Genomic DNA, 9581 nt, shown 5'->3' on the forward strand with positions numbered 1-9581 from the left:
CCAGAGCCAATAAGAATACAGCTGAGGTGGTAAATGGAATTAATACAAAGCACGCTCACCTCCTGGCTTCGTTTAATCCAATACATACAGAGCACCTACTGGGTGCAGGCTGCAAGGGACCCAAACATGAGAATACTGTCTTTTGTCCTCCCTGCTGCAACCCAGCCTCCAGACTAGGGGGTGGAAGTACTAAAGCAGTCCCTCTTCTTCCTGAGCTGGATGCTGAGGGTCCCGGGCCCAATTTCTGGCCCTTCTGCCACTCATTCTCTGTGACCATCAGCCCCAGGGCTTTAACCACCTCCGTGCAGCCTCCCAAACTGTGCCTCTATGGAGACACAGACTCCACACGCAGTTACCTAGCTGCCTCTTTCACCTCTCCCCCTGGAAACTGAGGCCTGTTTCCCCCGTCTCAAAAAAGGCAATTCCATTCTCTAAACTGTTCTGTCTTTTCTCTCCCTTTCCCTGTTCTATCAGCCAACGAATCCCGCCAGGTCAATCAGGCCACTTCTCACCCCTGCTACCTTGCCAGTCTCAGGCTGCCATCTTTCTTTTTAGATTAGAATAGCTTTATGGAGATATTCACATGCCATACAAGGCACCAATTAAAAGGTACAATTCAGTGGTTTCTTGTACAGTCATATATATGCGCAATCACTGCCACTATCAGCTTTAGCACACATTTCCTCAAAAAGACTACATCCTTTAGCTACCATCCTATGCCACCAACTCCCTTTGGCAACCACTAATCTATCGTCTTTTTATGAATTTGCCTATTTTGGACATTTCATATAATGGAATTATACAACACGTGATAGTTTGACTTCTTTTTTTTTTTTTTTTTTTTAAGGATTTTCTTATTTATTTATTTATTTATTTATTTATTTATTTATTTTTGGCTGTGTTGGGTCTTCGGTTCGTGCGAGGGCTTTCTCCAGTTGCGGCAAGCGGGGGCCACTCTTCATCGCGGTGCGGGGACCGCTCTTCATCGCGGTGCGCGGGCCTTTCTCTATCGCGGCCCCTCCCATCGCGGGGCACAGGCTCCAGACGCGCAGGCTCAGCAATTGTGGCTCACGGGCCCAGCTGCTCCGTGGCATGTGGGATCTTCCCAGACCAGGGCTCGAACCCGTGTCCCCTGCATTAGCAGGCAGATTCTCAACCACTGCGCCACCAGGGAAGCCCTTGACTTCTTTCACTCACATGCTTTCAAGGTTCATCTACATTGTAGCCATGTATCAGTACATAATTCCTTTTCGTGATTGAATAATATTCCTTTGTACTGCGATACCACAGTTATTTTATCCACTGTCAGCTGACGGACATTTGGGCACCATCGTCTCTTGCCTGGATTATGCCAATAGCCTCCTTGTTGGTCTCCCTGCTTTCCACCCCCGACTCCCCCTTCCATGCCCCTCAGCAGCTGGAGGGAGCCTATAAAAGCTAAGTCAGAGAATGTCATTCCTCTGCTCAAAACCCTCTACAGGTTCACCCTGTGTTCAGAATAAAACAGTGCTCACCACGGCCTATCAAGCCCCACACAACCTGACTCCCTTTACACTCAGACCTTATCTCCCCCATCACCCTCACTCACTGGCCTTGCTGCTGCGCCTCAAACATGCCTCAGCGCCTTTGCACTTGCTGTTCCCACTTCTTTCAGACCTCTGTTTCTCCAAAAAGGCATTTCCCGTTGGCCCAACTGAAAATGAACCCCCTCCAGTCATGCCAGCCCAGCATCTAGTACAGGGCCTGACATACATGCGTAAGCACTCAACAGCAATGGCTGAATGAATGGAATTAGAATCAGGGCCTCAAAACAGAATTTAGGGGCTAAAGTTAAGCATGTATCCTTGTCTTATTCTTGAAAGAAGCACTCTGATACCAACACTGGCAAAGACACGAAGGAGTCAGTCCCCAGGCATCAGAGAGAATAACAGGAGCCAGCAAAGGCCAGTCCAGAAACCACCAGACCCTTTCAGGGAATGGAAAGAACTGGCTGCTTGAAGTAGAGGCAGAAGACAGAGCTGGAAGAGCTGGTCAAGCCCAGGGCATTCATACTTAATTTACTAAGCAATAAAGAATCGCTGATTAAGTTTTTGAGTTGTGACTCAATCAGGATTTGCCCAAGAGCAAGTTACTCCAGAGAAGATGGAATGGGGTAAGAGACCAGCAGCAAGGAAAACCAGACGCCAAATTAACTACAGTGGGGGCATTGTTAAGTAAGGAAAAAGATGGTGGAACACCCTACAGGGTGGGACCACCCCCTGGGAGAACCTCGGACAGAAAAGAGCCAGAGTCATCTACTCTGGGCTTCAAATCTGGGAGTAGATAGTGTATTAAAAAAAAAAATTAGGAATTGAAAGTCTTTTTGTTTTGATGGGGAAACAAATTTGGGGACAGACTAAGTTTGATATACAAAATTTTCTAGACTAAGTGACTAGACAGGATCTAAAGCGCAAAACAAATTAGATCAGTAAAGGATTTGGCGGTGTTTGTTCCACCCAGAGAGGGTGGCCGAGACAGCTGAGGCCCCAAGAGCTGATGAACTTGAAAGCTGACACCAGAATAAGTAACAACTCTGACTCGCACGCGTACCCTTTCACCCTGAAGTGTCTCCAGAGAGAATTTCTACCTAACAGTTTGTTCCTTATTGAATATCTTTATTACCCGAAATCTCTGGAACCACGAATCCACGAATCCTAAACGCAAGAGTGGGGGAGGGGAGAGTCTCTCGAACTCGGAGAAGACCGTCAGGTCTACAAGCTCCGGCTTCTCCCACCGCGGCGCCACACCCCGGCGTCGCCCCCTGACGCCCTCCCCGAATCGCCTCGGGCCTCCTCGAACACGCAGGCCTCCGCCAGAACCGGGTTCAGCCCGCGGGCGGCCATGACAGGCCCTGCCAGAAGCGGTCTCCGCACACCGCGCGCCAAAGGCCGGCCCACCCCTTGCGCGTGCGTCCCAGCGCCCAACGGCCGCCAACGCGCGCGCTGGACACCACAACCACCCCGCCTCCTCTCGTCTCGCACCCAGTCTTCGTCCTTCCCTCAACCCCTGGCGTCTCCCATCGCCCGCTCGCCCGCAGGTCCGACGTCTCCACACCGCGGCCCCGCGCGTGAGCCCGCCGCTCACCTGATTCCTCGTTCGCCTCCGCGTGCTGTGAGGAGCGCCAACCGACTCCTGTTACCGGTCGCGCGCCCCGACACGAGCTATCGCGCTTCCTGTCTCGTGCGTCCAACTGCCTCTTATTTAGTTTTGAAGACTCAGACCAGCACACAGCATGGCACCTAGTAAGTACACACCAAAGATTTTTAGTAAGTGGATGAGCTAATGAATAAATGGGTCATTGGTTATGTTTTGAGATCCCTAATGCTATACAATATACACATGCCAACAACATAACAAAAATATATAGGAATAATTAATATATATGCTGTCATTATAAGTAACACATACTCATTTAAAAATATATAAAAGCAGAAAATACCAGTAAAATTTAAACAATTTAATATCACTGTCTCAGTAGACCATCAAACATTTACCATAGTTCTATATGTAAATTGTTTACAAATGTTTGTTAGTAGCCTATAATGAACAGCTTTCTGCATAAAGCTTTTTTATTTTTTTTAACTTTATTTTTTGTGTGTGTACTCCTGATTTATTGAGGGTGGGAAGGAAGGAAGGAAGGGAGGGAAGGAAGCAAGATAAGGATGGAGAAATTGCTGCACGGGAATGTGGTGTTAAGTTCTGCTTTCAGCCTGATCTGGAGGGTAAACTGATCTGCAGAGTCTGAAGCTTTTTTAAAAAAATACTTAAGATTATCATTTTTGAAAGAATCCCAAAGAAGAAGTAAAAAAATGAATATTATAAAGCTAATGATAGATGTTTCCAAAGATGTTTTACCAATGTTGCCAGTGTTTATTTTTATCACCGTAATGTAATAATGCTTTTTATTCCATTTCTTTTAATTTTCTTACTAGCAAAGATGCAGTTCATAGCTTTTTGAGGTTGAAATCTTGACAGGTAATTATGCCTTTCTTCAGAATATGCCTTGATTCAAAATATTCTAAATTCTAAGCTGAGGGACCATTTGTCTGATCTAAGGAAGCAATTCTTCTGTTATGAAATAGAGCCCAAGCTGCTATTTTAATAAATTGTCAAGATTTAAAGTGACTTATACAGTTCACTGATGTGTGAATGAGAAATTGATACAGGAAGTAAGCAAGGAAATAATTTGAAAAGGGAAACATCTTCAAATACTTGATGAAGCTATAAAAACCAACACCAGGAGAAGTGATTCTGATAATAGGTTGGAGGATCGGACATGAAGAAATTCAGCAATTTCAAATTAACATGCTCTGAAAATTCAGGAGGGAGTTGCAGACATGCAGGTGGCATAAGAATTTTTTCTTAAAAATCATTTCATTTTGTGACTTCATTGTAAGCAATGGAGTGAAATGGAGCATGGAAGCCTGATGTATTATCTTTCCTCCTCATCGATGCTATGATTTAGTGTTTTGGCGCTTGAACTACTCCTGCCTTATAGTAGAACAGAACGTACCAAAGCTTCAAGCCTTTTCCTCTTAGAGGCATTCCTTCAAGCCTGTAATGCTCACCCTTAGGACTCATGCTTGCTAAAGTGCCCTATTACAGAAAAGCACTAATGGGTTTAAATGTCCGTCTTCATGTCACTCCCTTTCATAATACTAGTGTAAAGGAGAAAGAGAAAGTCTTGTCAGGAATCCTGGTTCCGATGACACGTCTGCCCTTTACTAACCATTATCCTGAACAGGTCGCAAACCTTCCTGGGATTCAGTTCTTCACTCATTAAATAAAGATAATAGTAATAATATTGACCAACTTCCTCTTGGGTTAAAGTAAGGAGCAGGTGAGAGGTACTTTATACTACAACATCAGCTATTCTCGCAATGTTACATTATTAGCAGGGGTCTTTTGCAGTGGTCAGATTTTAGTCATTGAGTGGGGCTGACCGAGGTGAGACTTGAAGTACCCACTGTAAGGAGGCCTTGGGATCCCTATCTCCATCTCCTCCGCTTTCTCCTCCCATCCCTGACCTGGAACACCCTTGCCTCTTGTCCCTTAGGGCATTTTTTCCACAGGCCTATTGTTTTTTTAAATATTTATTTATTTATTTAGGCTGTGCCAGGTCTTAGTTGCGGCACGTGGGATCTTCATTGTGGCATGCGGGATCTGGCATGCATGCGGGATCTAGTTCCCCGACCAGGGATCGAACCCAGGCCCCCTGCATTGGGAGCGCGGAGTCTTACCCACTGGACCACCAGAGAAGTCCCCCACAGGCCTATGCTAAGACGTTAATAGATGAAGTCTTAAGACTTCATAACCCCAGTTATGGCTCTGGGGACATTTACAGAAGGTAATAGGGAAGTTTCACCACTATCTATCTATGCCTTTAGGGCAGCAGGATACAGTGTGCGGCATTTCTAAAACCAGAGCCTGTGGACAATTTTTTAAGTATGTATTTTCATTTCATATACTTAAACATATATATATATATTTTTTCTTTTTTTTCTGAATCATCAACATGATTGTCTTAGGATTGCCACGTGATTTCACCTTCCACCCCACCACCCTCCTTATTTGTGTATTTAGACTATTTTAATTAAGCTATTAAAGAAGAACAGGGATTGATTTATATGCAAATGGTATGTACAAGCCCATTAAAGGCAAGATGGCGTTAGGGACACAGCCTGAGTGAAGGCTTGCTGGTGATTCGAATGTCAGGGGATCGAGCGTGTTGCTGGTGTAACGTAAGTGCGTGAACCCCAAAGCAGCTGTGTGGCAACAGTCAGCACCATCTTCGTGCTGCCAACAGCAATTTCGTTTTCCAGCAAGACAATATCATCCATCTCGTTAATTTGAATATTGGTTTTATACTTTTAGTGGTATGTAACTTATAAATCCATTTTAATGTAAACATACAAAGCTTAGGTCAAGTTTTCTTTTTATACTTGAGCAGCATAATATAGTTATTTACATCAACATTGGGGATCTGCAATTTTTTCAAAGGGCTTTGTGCATTACTCAACTTGGGAAAACTCTGGGGTAGTACAAAGAGCACCAGCCCCAGAAGTCAGGTTATCTAAGTTCTAGTCCTAACTTTAACCACCTGTAGGACTTTGGACTGGTCATCTCGTCATCTCCTCTCTGTATGCCTCAGTTTGCTCATCTGTAGAATGAAAGGTTTGATTATATGATCTTTAGATTCTCTGCCAGTTCTGAATCCTCTTCTTAAAAGGTCAAAGAGCCCTTATTTGGGAACACAGCCAGGCACTGGTCTGTGCTATTTGTTCTCTGGGTATAAAGCCTGAAGTCACTGTGACCTTAGCTAGAGACTGTCGAGATCACCACGAAGCTGCTTCTAGCTGCTCTGACCCCATGGAGGAGTAGGAAGGGGCCTCCTTAACAAATGTTGGCTCAGACACAAGGCACATGCTTTGGATGTCCCTGGTGTATGACAACGATTCCTTATGGGGTCTGGGGAAGGTGGGGTTGTCATCAGAATCAGGGCTTCTCAATCCAGCGAACTTCCATCTGGAGCCCCACCCCACTTGAGAACCAGGTGGAAATAGACCCCTGTAGCTCCAATCGCCTGGGATGTGGCACAGAAAAATGGTTGGAAAGCAGCTGAGGAAGTTGTCCTTGGAACGTGCTTGATGTTTCTTAAAGATCCCCACAGGCCAGAGGTACAGCTGCACTCAAGTCCTAGAGACTTTGGAAGATCAGCCTGCAGAATTCCAGAGGGATTAAAATCTAAACGACTTGAAAGTTTCTCCTCCTAACTCCTCTCTCCTCCACTTCCTCCTCCTCCTCCCCACTCTCTTCCTCTCCAATACCTTACTGAGCACCCACCCTGTGTCATTCTAGGGCTTTCACACAGATCATCTTATTCTATCCTCACCACACATCCTAAGGGCAAGTACTTTTGTTATTTTATTCAGTACACATTTTTACATCAGGACACTGAGGCACAGAGTTTCTAGTTGCCCGTGTTCACCTGGGGAAGGTAATCAGGGTACACCCTTGGGTGGTTGGGCTCGGGGGCCGGGTTGTTAAACGCTTGTCAGCACCAACACGAGGACAGGCGAAGGCTGGTGAGCACCCTGGACCACTGACCCTGTGGCCGGCTTCATGGATATGAACGATTCAGCCCAGCCATCACTTGTGGAACGAATAAACCAAAGAGGCCCTAGGCCAGGGTGCTGACTGCTGTCTGCGTTCTCCAGCGGGGAGCTGGGTCATGGCTGCCTGGGGTCTGCCTTCTGCGGCAGGGACGGGAGTGACCCCAAGCAGCCTGTTACCAGGTAGGCGGGGGCCGAGTCGCAGCTCCGGCCCGGAAAGGACCGGGGCTCTGCGGGGCTGTCGCGGTGTTGGGGTGAGCTGGCCACAAGCCCACTAGCACCTGGCGCCCGCCCGGAGCCGCCAACCACAAATGCTCACACTTGGGGAAGGTTGAGGGGAGGGAGGCCAGGACCTAGCACTATAGAAACTATGGCAACCCTGGCCCTGAGGCTCACCCACAGTTGTTCTTTAGCAAGCTCACATCCCAGTAAGGAGGTGAGAAAAAAGGAAGGAGAAAGTTCAAAACATTTTTTTTTCCTTCTTCCCCTGTTTAAAGCTGTCGGTTGGATTCAACAAAATGCCAGCCACACCTGATAAAAATCTGCAAATGAAAATTTTAAAATGCAGGATCTAGGTTATTCCGGGTGAATGCCCGTTATGCCATGACATAATCATGAAAGCTATTTAATTTGAAAAAGAAGAGAGGTGTTTTTGCTTTTTGGTTGTTTTGTTTTTATTCATCAAAAACAAAACACCCCTCACATACCAGGCTGTTAGTTTTAAAACAGAAGGCTGGAAACCCTGTCTTCACCCAGAGGAGACCTCCAAAGGTGACAAATACTCCCCTCCCTTCATCCCAGCCAAGAGGAGAAGGAAGGGACCTACTTTGGAAGGAGGAGAGAACCACTTCAGACCTTGTGTCAGGGTTTGTTTATCTTAGATTTACTGCTAGTACATATTCACTTACATGTTCTGCAAGTGTAACCTTCTGGTTCCTGGCGGGGGGTCGCAAGCTGAATGAGCAACACGTGGGGAATTAATACCAGCAGAGGCCAGTGGAGTGGATTCCAACACTTGGTCAATCCCCTGAAGTCCTCCCTGCCTCTAGCTTTCCTTTCTTTCCTCTACAGTTGGCCCAAGCTGTTGCTCAGTTTCCAGGCTCCTGTGATGTTTACGCTCATGTTCTTAATGTCAGCAGACAGTCACAAATCCCTGTCAGGAAAGCTCCTTTCCTCTACCCTTTTCTGAAAGGCTCCTCAAACCATTGCAAGATTATCTATCCTCACAAGATATATTTTTTAATATATCCCACAAACAAACTTTTCTCTGTTTCTTTATGACAGGTCTGCAATAATAGTTGCACATATGTTGTAGAACATTATGCATTCTTAATGGAACATTAAAACACAAATTAGGGAATTCCCTGGTGGTCCAGTGATGGGGACTCCGTACTTTCACTGCCGAGGGCGCAGGTTCAGTCCCTCGTCGGGGAACTAAGATCCTGCAATCCAGGCAGCGCAGCCTAAAAAAAAAAAAAAAAAAAAAATGCTGCCCATTCTTAACTACTCCCCCCCATTAGGAAGTGGAGTCAATCCTTCCCCGTGAATCTGGCCTGACTATAGTGACTCGCTTGGTGGAGTGCAGCAGAAATGACCTTCTGTGACTTCTGATGCAAGGGCAGAAGAAGTGGGAACAATCTCTTCCAGCCCTGAGCCACAGCCAAATACTCTGAGGTCTTCACACTTGAGAGACCGCATGGAGAGAGCCGGTGGACCAGCTCTGAGACTTCACGAGGATGCAGAGATGCACAGCCAGACCCCAGCTGTCCAGCCTGCAGCCATTTGTGTTTCCCCAGCTGCGGCTGCAGACATGGTGAGCAGGGAGGAGTCGTTTCTGGTGTGCCCTCTAGAAATTCCTGTCCCGCAAGATTATGAAAGATAAGAACAGAGTGGTGGCTCGTTTAGGGCATGATTTTGGGGTTAGTTTGCTAGGTAGCAATAAATAATAGGAACTAAACCATTTCCCCATTGAAAAACACTTAGGTTGTGTCCACTTTTTCTCCGTTGCAAGCTATCCTGTGCATGTACTACTTTTTTTTTTTTTTTTAATATGTAAGAATTTCTCTAGGATAGATTCTCAGATATAGAATTGCTGGATCAAAGAGCTATCCTCTCTCACTCCACTTCTCTAGCCTGTGTTTTGATAGGTGTTGGCAAGTTTCCCTCTAGAAAGAGTGTAGAAAAGTGGTCTTGTCCTTCACCTTCCCAAATGTCTGATGTCTCATTTCATCATCCTGTGTTTTATTTGCTTAAATCTAAATGGGAGAATAACCTTCTTACTCACAGGGTTTCAATCAAGAGATCAAAAGGGGGCTTCCCTGGTGGCGCAGTGGTTGAGAATCTGCCTGCCAATGCAGGGCACACGGGTTCGAGCCCTGGTCCACGAAGATCCCACATGCCGCGGAGCAACTAGGCCCGTGAGCCACAACT

The 9581-nt window shown here is 46.2% G+C and overlaps 1 long non-coding RNA gene across 1 annotated transcript; it reads left to right on the forward strand.

The window, feature by feature from the left end:
* The first annotated feature begins 3141 nt into the window (after positions 1-3141).
* Positions 3142-9581, forward strand: LOC130705583 (uncharacterized). Its single transcript, XR_009005855.1, has 3 exons — positions 3142-3281; positions 8672-8964; positions 9438-9581. It is a non-coding gene; the product is annotated as an uncharacterized LOC130705583 (long non-coding RNA).

Source organism: Balaenoptera acutorostrata, chromosome 18 (assembly GCF_949987535.1).
Source record: "Balaenoptera acutorostrata chromosome 18, mBalAcu1.1, whole genome shotgun sequence".
In the NCBI taxonomy this organism is placed as follows: Eukaryota; Metazoa; Chordata; class Mammalia; order Artiodactyla; family Balaenopteridae; genus Balaenoptera; species Balaenoptera acutorostrata.